This window comes from Triticum urartu, chromosome 2A (assembly GCF_056163025.1).
Source record: "Triticum urartu cultivar PI428250 chromosome 2A, HENAU_Tu73, whole genome shotgun sequence".
NCBI classification, from domain to species: Eukaryota; Viridiplantae; Streptophyta; class Magnoliopsida; order Poales; family Poaceae; genus Triticum; species Triticum urartu.
In genome coordinates, this window is record NC_141874.1 from 29975570 (window position 1) to 29984768 (window position 9199).

Sequence of the window (9199 nt, forward strand, 5' to 3'; positions counted from 1 at the left end):
AGGGCCTTGGATGAGAACTGGCATCATAATGAACTTCCGCTTCATGCACATCCAAGGAGGAAGGTTATACATACATAGAGTCATGGGCCAGGTGCTGTGATTGCTGCTCTGCTCCCCGAAAGGATTAATGCCATCCGCGCTTAAAGAAAACCCTACGTTCCTTGGGTCCTTTGCAAACTCATCCCAGTACTTTCTCTTGATTTTTCTCCACTGCGACCCGTCAGCGGGTGCTCTCAACTTCCCGTCTTTCTTACGGTCCTCACTGTGCCATCGCATCAACTTGGCATGCTCTCGTTTTTGAACAGACGTTTCAACCGTGGTATTATAGGAGCATACCACATCACCTTCGCAGGAACCCTCTTCCTGGGGGGGCTCGCCGTCAACATCACCAGGGCCATCTCGTCTGATCTTATACCGCAATGCACCACATACCGGGCATGCGATCAAATCCTTGTATGCACCGTGGTAGAGGATGCAGTCATTAGGGCATGCATGTATCTTCTCCACCTCCAATCCTAGAGGACATACGACCTTCTTTGTTGTGTATGTACTGCCGGGCAATTCGTTATCCTTTGGAAGCTTCTTCTTCAATATTTTCAGTAGCTTCTCAAATCCTTTGTCAGGCACAGCATTCTCTGCCTTCCACTGCAGCAATTCCAGTACGGTACCGAGCTTTGTGTTGCCATCTTCGCAATTGGGGTACAACCCTTTTTTGTGGTCCTCTAACATGCGATCGAACTTCAGCTTCTCCTTTTGACTTTCGCATTGCGTCCTTGCATCGATAATGACCCGGCGGAGATCATCCTCATCGGGCACATCGTCTGGTTCCTCTTGATCTTCAGCAGCTTCACCCGTTGCAGCATCATTGGGGACATCGTCTGGTTCCTCTTGATCTTCACCAGCTCCCCCCGTTGCAGCATCACCGTATTCAGGGGGCACATAGTTGTCATCGTACTCTTCTTCTTCGCCGTCTTCCATAACCCCTATTTCTCCATGCCTCGTCCAAACATTATAGTGTGGCATGAAACCCTTGTAAAGCAGATGGGAGTGAAGGATTTTCCGGTTAGAGTAAGACATCGTATTCCCACATTCAGTGCATGGACAACACATAAAACCATTCTGCTTGTTTGCCTCAGCCGCATCGAGAAACTCATGCATGCCCTTAATGTACTTGGAGGTGTGTCTGTCACCGTACATCCATTGCCGGTTCAACTGCGTGCATTATATATAATTAAGTGTCCAAATTAATAGAAGTTCATCATCACATTAAAACCAAAGTACATACATAGTTCTCATCTAACAACATATAGCTCTCCAGAGCATCTAATTAATTCAACCATGCATTGAAACTATGTAAAACATTTCAATACGAAAACAAATGCGATCATAATCGCAACCAAGCTAACAATTGATCCAACGGCATAATGATACCAAGCCTCGGTATGAATGGCATATTTTCTAATCTTTCTCATCTTCAAGCGCATTGCATCCATCTTGATCTTGTGATCATCGACGACATCCGCAACATGCAACTCCAATATCATCTTCTCCTCCTCAATTTTTTTTTATTCTTTCCTTCAAGAAATTGTTTTCTTCTTCAACTAAATTTAACCTCTCGACAATAGGGTCGGTTGGAATTTCCAGTTCACATACATCCTAGATAAATAAAATCTATATCACGTTGGTCAGCATAATTTTCATAAACAATAAATGAACCAATAGTTATAAAGATAATATATATGCCACATCCGAATCATAGACATGACGAGGGCCGACGGGGGCGGATACCAAAACCATCGCACTATATAAGATGAAATAATAAAAGTAAGAAAACAATACAAGTATCTATGTAAACATATAAGTAAGAATATTTTTCCCTTTCAGAGAGAAGATATGAACAAGAGGCTCACCACGGTGGTGCCGGCGATGAGCTCGGCGCGGGTGATCGACGATGGTGAAGATGGGGACGGGGTGTGACGGACCGCTAAACCTAGACAAATATTGAGGAAAATGGAGCTTGGAGGTCGAGCTTGGAGAGGAGAAAGCTTAAGTAGTGTGGCTCGGGCATTCCATCGAACACCTTGTGTGCATAGGAGGTGAGCTAGAGCACCACCAAGCCCTCTCCCCCTCGGCCAGAAAAAACAGAGCAGCGTGCTCTGCTCTTACGCGAGGGGGTATATATAGGCACCTCATTGGTCCCGGTTGGTGGCATGAACCGGGACTAAAGGGGAGCCTTTGGTCCCGGTTCAAGCCACCAACCGGGACCAATGGTGGTGGGCCAGGAGCAAGGCCCATTGGTCCCGGTTCGTCCCACCAACCGGGACCAAAAGGTCCAGACGAACCGGGACCAATGGCCCACGTGGCCCGGCCGGCCCCCTGGGATCACGAACCGGGTCCAATGCCCCCATTGGTCCCGGTTCTGGACTGAACCGGAACTAATGGGCTGACCCGGCCTGGACCTTTGCCCCCTTTTCTACTAGTGAAGGAAGAAAATAAAATAAAACTCAAACATAATCAAAATAATGAATTATTCTAAGAAATAGTGAATTAGTGACATTGGTATTACCCTTTGAGAGGAAAGGGGCTAAAAACAAAAAGAAATAATGGTAAAATTTGCACAAATTTTACACAGTAATTGCATTTATTATAATATGCAATATTAGACATGCAAAAGTGGAGTTTTCGCAAAAACATGTTTTCTAAAATGAAACAAATTAGTATCATTGGCATTACCCTTAAAGAAAAAAGGAAATAATAATAATAATAATAATAATAATAATAATAACAACAATAATAATAATAAATTGCACACAATTTACAAAAAATGCATTTTTTAGAATATGCAATAATAAGCATATAAAAGTGGTTTCATAGAACAAAAGTTTCCTAAAAAGGAATAAATTAGTGACATTGGTATTGCCTTTAAAGAAGAAACAAAATGAAACAAAAACTAAACAAAAATAAAATTAATGAAATTTTTCTAAGGAAGAATGAATTAGTGACAATGGTATTACCTTTAAAAAGAAATAAAATGAAACAAAATCAAAATAATGAAGTTTTCTAAGATAGAATGAATTAGTGACATTGGTAGAAACAAAATGAAACAAAAAATAAAATAAAATCAAAATAGTAAAGTTTTCTTAGAAAGAATGAATTAGAGGCATTTACACAACATAATAAAGAAGGCAGAGAGAAGAGACAACGAAACATGCTCGGACTCGTTCATTCACATGATGGAGAAAATTCGCAAAATTAATTTTTTTTAATTTATACGAAGATGAGCTTTGCTCGCGTGATCTCAATTACTCTGCACTAGCAAGCCCCATTAATGATCTCGGCGGCCGCGTCACCTGTCCTGCACGCACTAGCTGCAAGTTGCATGCATGCACGTGGTAGTGTAGGTGTGTGTGCATAGTTTAGGAAAAATAATTTGACTGACCCTAATTGTCTTTTCAGTCGGGTGATGTATAGCTAAAGCGTTTTTTTTAAACACTTGTGTGGAATGGAGGATAAAGGTCGAGGGTAGTGCCGTCTGGAAGGCAAGTGTGGGGGTGCCCTGCTCCCCTTAAGGTACGAGTTTTCGCATGAAGAGTCGTGGTGAAATCTCTGGCAACGCTTGAAAATATACATAAACGAACACTGGAGGTGTCTAATATATGTGCTTTATGTGGTTTGGAATGCGAGGACACATACCACGCCCTATGCCGTTGCCCGTTGGCCCGACAACTATGGACGGCGATGGCGCGTACATGGAGTATGCCCAAGCTGGAGACCGTCGTCAACACTGGGCCGGAGTGGATCATCCACCTGCTGGACCAATGCAAGAACGAGGAGAGACTCCCTGTGGTGATGACACTTTGGCGCCGGAGCTGGTATGTACGTAATGAAGTATACCACCACAAACCTGCACCACCACTTGAGGCTTCTACCAGATTCATGTCCGGCTACATCAATACGCTGTTGTACATTCAGCAAAATCCATCCGATGATGTTGCCAAGGGGAAGGGAGTGATTACTTATGGTGGCCGAACGTGGATGGTGCATGGAAGGAATAGGAGGGAACAGGAGGTGCTGGGATGATACTTCGTGATCATACAAGTGCCGTCATTTTCACTTCTTGCCGGTTCATCCCACGCTGTACGAACGCCCTCGAGGCAGAGATGGCGCCGCTCATGGAGGGAGTGACTCTGGCTATGGAGCGGAGCCCGGACAGGTTGATAGTGGAGACGGACTGCTCGACGGCGGCTCACATGGTCAGGGACACTGAAACCAACAGGGCTCCAGTGGCGGCCATGGTTGGCGACATCAAGCAGATCCTAGCTGTCCGGCCACATGAAATAGCGGTGATTAAACGAGAGCAGAATAAAGCTAGCCACGTTCTCGCACAAATGGGCCGTTTACTGCCCAAAACTACTGTTTGGCTTCATTGTGCCCCTGATGAGGTTGACATCTTATGTCAACAGGATTGTAATGACTCTGGTTCCCTGTTCAAGAATTCATCCGAATAATCAGTTAACTTGCCGATTAATCCCTACTCATAGGGTCCCCGAGTTGCCGATTTCCTGATAAATCTTCCGATTAATTGATTAAATGGATGATTAACTTGCCGATTAGCCTATTAATCCCCTACTCACCAGCCGACCGAGCAGCTACTAGTTAACGATTTCCTCAACAATGCTCTGGTTAAGTAATGAAAGTTTCATTATGCACAAAAAATCAAGGTCGAGGGTAGACGAAAACGAGGATCGCTGCCCACGGGTGCACATCCATCACGAAGTACCACAGGAGAATATCCGGTACTCCCAACTCTTAGGGTGCTCCCGGGGCTCCAAACTCGGTAGGACATTTTTAAATGTTCGAAAAATTCTGAAAAAAATCCAGCACACAGACACAACATCATTGTATGTTGTCACGAATTTTGAAATCAAAATCTGAAACATAGCTTGAGAAACATAAATGACAAATTCGACAATAGATAGTACACAACATAAGTTGGGCTTTAGATTTGACCCATTATCACATTTATGCCAATATTGTTATTTTTCTATCTCAAGCAATGTTTTGAATTTTGATTTGAATTTTTTACAACATAAGTAGATGTTGTGTCAATGTGCTAGATTGTTTTTAGAATTTTTTTAAACATTTTAAAAATGTGCTACCGAGTTTGGAGCACTGGGAGCATCCTAAGGATGGGAGTATCAGATATTCTCCCGAAGTACCAATTCGGCCATGACAATGGAGCCCGCAGGGACACTGCTTCCGTAGGCGTGTGCGAATTTAGCTGTCGGGGATGACGCATCAAAGATGACGATGATATTTGACAAGATAAAAAACACAATTTATAGTACTAAACCATAAAGCAATTTTCATTGCCAAAATGGCCTTTGGTGGCCGCCGGAATCAGCCCCGTCAGTGCTCGTCACGATCGGTGCCAACCGTGCATGACATTCCCGTATATTAAATGTATTCGTAGAAGAAAAATACGGATTTATGGTTATCCAACTTGCGTTATCATGCAAATACGGTCACTTCGCTCGTATCTAGCCGTATAGCCTGCCCATGTGACGCGCCAGCCTGACGGAGGCCCACCTGTCTTTTACGGCATCGAACCAACAACCTGTTAATTAAACAATTACATCCATCCCACCAGTGCTGCCCCATGTTGTACATGCACAACTAAAATCTATTTGATTGCACACAAAAGCACGTCAAGTTATTCTAAAAAAAACATGTCAAATTTGTCCAGGTTAATCAGATAAATAGACACACATGTCTAACTGGTAATTTAGGGGTGGGGTCACTAGTCGGTGTGATACTAACAACAGGTTAGGCTAACCAGGTAACTAGACTAATCTACACAGGGCCCACCTGTCAGTGGGTCAACCAAAAATTTGTAACTTGGGCGCATGGATAATTCCGCAGGGAAAAAAGGGGCCCAATGGATTCCATTCGTCGACCTCAAGTGTGAAACCGCAGGAGCTAACAACTACACCAAGTACCTATAATTGTCTAAAAGATAAACAATAAATTTTATATTTGGCAATGGAACTACTCGTATTCAGGTTTTTTCTCCCGGACCGAATTTCTGATAACAGATCAGTTACCAGAAATTTTTGTGGTCTCCGGAAAACTATGTTATTGCCTGAATTTTTTAATTTAAATGACAGAAACCATGTCAAATATATATCTCTCATATGCATACAGTATCAGAACACGACAATGAATTGAACTTGTGATTTTTCAAATTTGAATTTCATTTGAATTTTTTGGACAAAAAGGTGAGATTTTTTGGAACCGGTTTTCTGGGCTGAACGTGGGGAAAAATGGAATATAAAAAGAATCTACGTCCATATTAAAGAAGGCACATCTCTTTATAGTCACGAGTATGTAGCTAGTGCATGTGTGTATACGATGTCTAGAGTTCAAATCTCCTCAAATCTTCTTTGCGATTAAGTTGTACCCACATGTGTGATTGAAGGGCTACTGCTTAATTAAATACAGAACAGGGGTGTTTCTGTAAAATAAAAATATGCGCGCCTCGTTCAAGCTGTTCCCAATCATTGACAATGGGCATAGCCATGCTGACATGTCACATTAGCGCAGGATACGTCTGAATACAAGCAAAGTAACCGTATTTGCGTAAGGACGCAAGTTAGATGACCATAAATTCGTATTTTTAAAGCTTTAACATCAAACTAAACATTGAACGTAAGTTATATGACTGCATATGATATTATCTCTTTTGATATTCTGCACGGGCTCAGTACACCAGCAAACACCGGAGTGCAGCACAACTCCACGTCGCCGTCAACCATGCATCACTCCAGTTTCATGTACGCGGCACGGGAGTTGGCTCCGTCAACATGTGCCATGCCAGGGTGACCGTTCCTTACCGTCAGAGTCCAGCAAGAGCCTTTTGAGTTGTTGACGACCACACCCTCTGCATCTCCATCCTCTCCTACAGCTGCAGCGGTCGTATTTGAGGAGCCATGTCGTTTGAGTCACCAACGACCTTCCTGTCACCATTGCTGAGCAAGGCAACATTGGCTTCCACCGATCGGAACTGGTCTTCGGCGTTGCTGCTGTCCATGGGTTCAGAAGAAATCACCTCAGCGGAGCGCCAGCCAGCTTCATGGATGGAAGCAACCACATACTCAGGCAACATTCCGCCACCCAAAATATCACCCGCATCTAGCCTAGGAACCAACCTGGAGCACACACACGATTCTCAATCAGCCAGATCCAAACCAACAACTGGAGACGAAAGGACTCAAGGACAAATCGTTGCGAAATCAAGGAGTAGGATATCCAAGTCAAAACAGATTTCAGTTTGGAAGAAGTAAGAGCATGAGAAATTACGCGGGGCAAACTGGTTCACCCTGAATCTGCTTCTTCAAAGAACAACTCGAGTCCATCCATGGTGAATGGTCGCCCGCACAGCTACGACGAGGGAAGGGGATGAAATCATCTGACCAATGGAAGAAAAAGCACCGCTTCTGAGGTTAGCCTAGCCTGCAGCGCCAGAGGGGCCCAGAATTAACATCGCACCACCCCACATGTGCTAATTTTAAATCAGCCCATCAGGCTCAGAGTATCTCCAACGGCCGCGCCAAAAGAAGCGCGCACGATAAACTTAGTTTTTAGCGCGCGCTGGACGGTTTCGCGCGCTCCAGCGCGCACGGGAAAGGGCGGCAGCTCGCGTGCTATTTTTGACGCGTCGCTTCCGGCGTGCCTAAAATTGCGGCGCTCGCCACGCGCCTATCCACACTGCCACACGCGTCTCATAGCTTCTTCGCCTTTCCAGCGCGTCCACCGCTTCCTCTCCTTGCCGCTCCAGTGCCCCGTCACCGACGAGCCACCATGCCGCCGCGCCGCCGAGGAGCATCGGGCTACCACGGAGTCCGCCAGCGCCCCAACGGCTGGTTCTCTGTCGAGATTCGGTCCGGCGACGTCCGACTCGGCCTCGGTACGTTCCGGACCTCGCACGAGGTTGCACGCGCCTACGACGCGACGGCGTGGCGCCTGGACAAGCCGTGGCAGCAGATGAACTTCCAGGATGTCCAAACGCGCCAGCAGGCACAGGACGTCGCCCCTCCGCCTCGTCTTATCATGGCCCAGGACCGTGCGAAGCACGCTCGGCGGTAGCGCCGCCTCCTCGTCGCCGAGGAGGACGAGCGGGCCATGGTGGAGTGGCGCCGGTGCCACCCAAAGGACGTCGCCAACGAGGAAGCCTTTTGGGCAAGGCGCCGGGAGGAGATGGCAAGGCGTCGCGCGGAGCGGTTGGACATGCGTCGGCGGAAGGCCCTGGCGTTATCGCAGTGCAAAATCGTTGAAAATGGTGGGCAGTCGATCTTTTCGTCTAATGATGACTGTTGGGAAGACATGTGGCTCGATACCTCGGTCCAGACCAGCGAGGATGGCAATGATGATGATGATGATAACGATGACTGGGAATTTTTTTAAAATCGTTGCACCATAGTTTTTTATCTATCTATGCTATGAAAGTATGTAAAATATCTATGTATCGTTTTCATCTATGAATTTTATTTATCATTTTATTAAAAGAATGTACGCAATGTTTAGCGCATGCTGCATTTTAGCGCGGCCGCTGGAGCTACGCACGCGCGCTCAGTTTTAACGCGGCTGCTGGAGCCAGCGTTGCCGGCCGCGTCAAACCAGGCGAAGGGCGTGTGGCAAATGAGTTTTTAGCGCGCCGCGTGTTGCGCGGCTGTTGGAGATGCTCTCATGACGTGCTTGTGTATCCCCTACGCAACCCACGGTCCACATACAAAGCTAGCACACCAGTGCATGGCACGCATGTATTTCAACTTGACAGCTACTAACGTATATGCACGAGAAAAAAAACGAGCACACATCGCGGCGCTATACTGCACGGCCCGAGGTAGCGGCCTGCAGGTAGCTCGGCCACCAAAGTGCCACTCTCTTTTAGTTAGGCTACTAATATTTTTAAGTTGAATCCTTTATAATTTGTACTAAGTGTTATCTTAGTTAGAGCAATGCTATTTCAGTACAAAATTCATAGTAAACACTAAAAAATCAGCGGATTATCAAATCCACTGTAATATGTAAGACATATTTGACCAGAAAATCATAAAGTGATGTGCAAATGATTAAGTGACAAGTTCCTTGCGAACATCTTGTGTATTCTAGATTTGTTTATTTGCGTGTGTCTAATCAA

General features: G+C 45.4%; 1 pseudogene; it reads left to right on the plus strand.

Moving 5' to 3' along the window:
* Positions 1-7860: 7860 nt before the first annotated feature.
* LOC147983198 (uncharacterized) lies at positions 7861-8463 on the plus strand (annotated as a pseudogene).
* Positions 8464-9199: the final 736 nt, after the last annotated feature.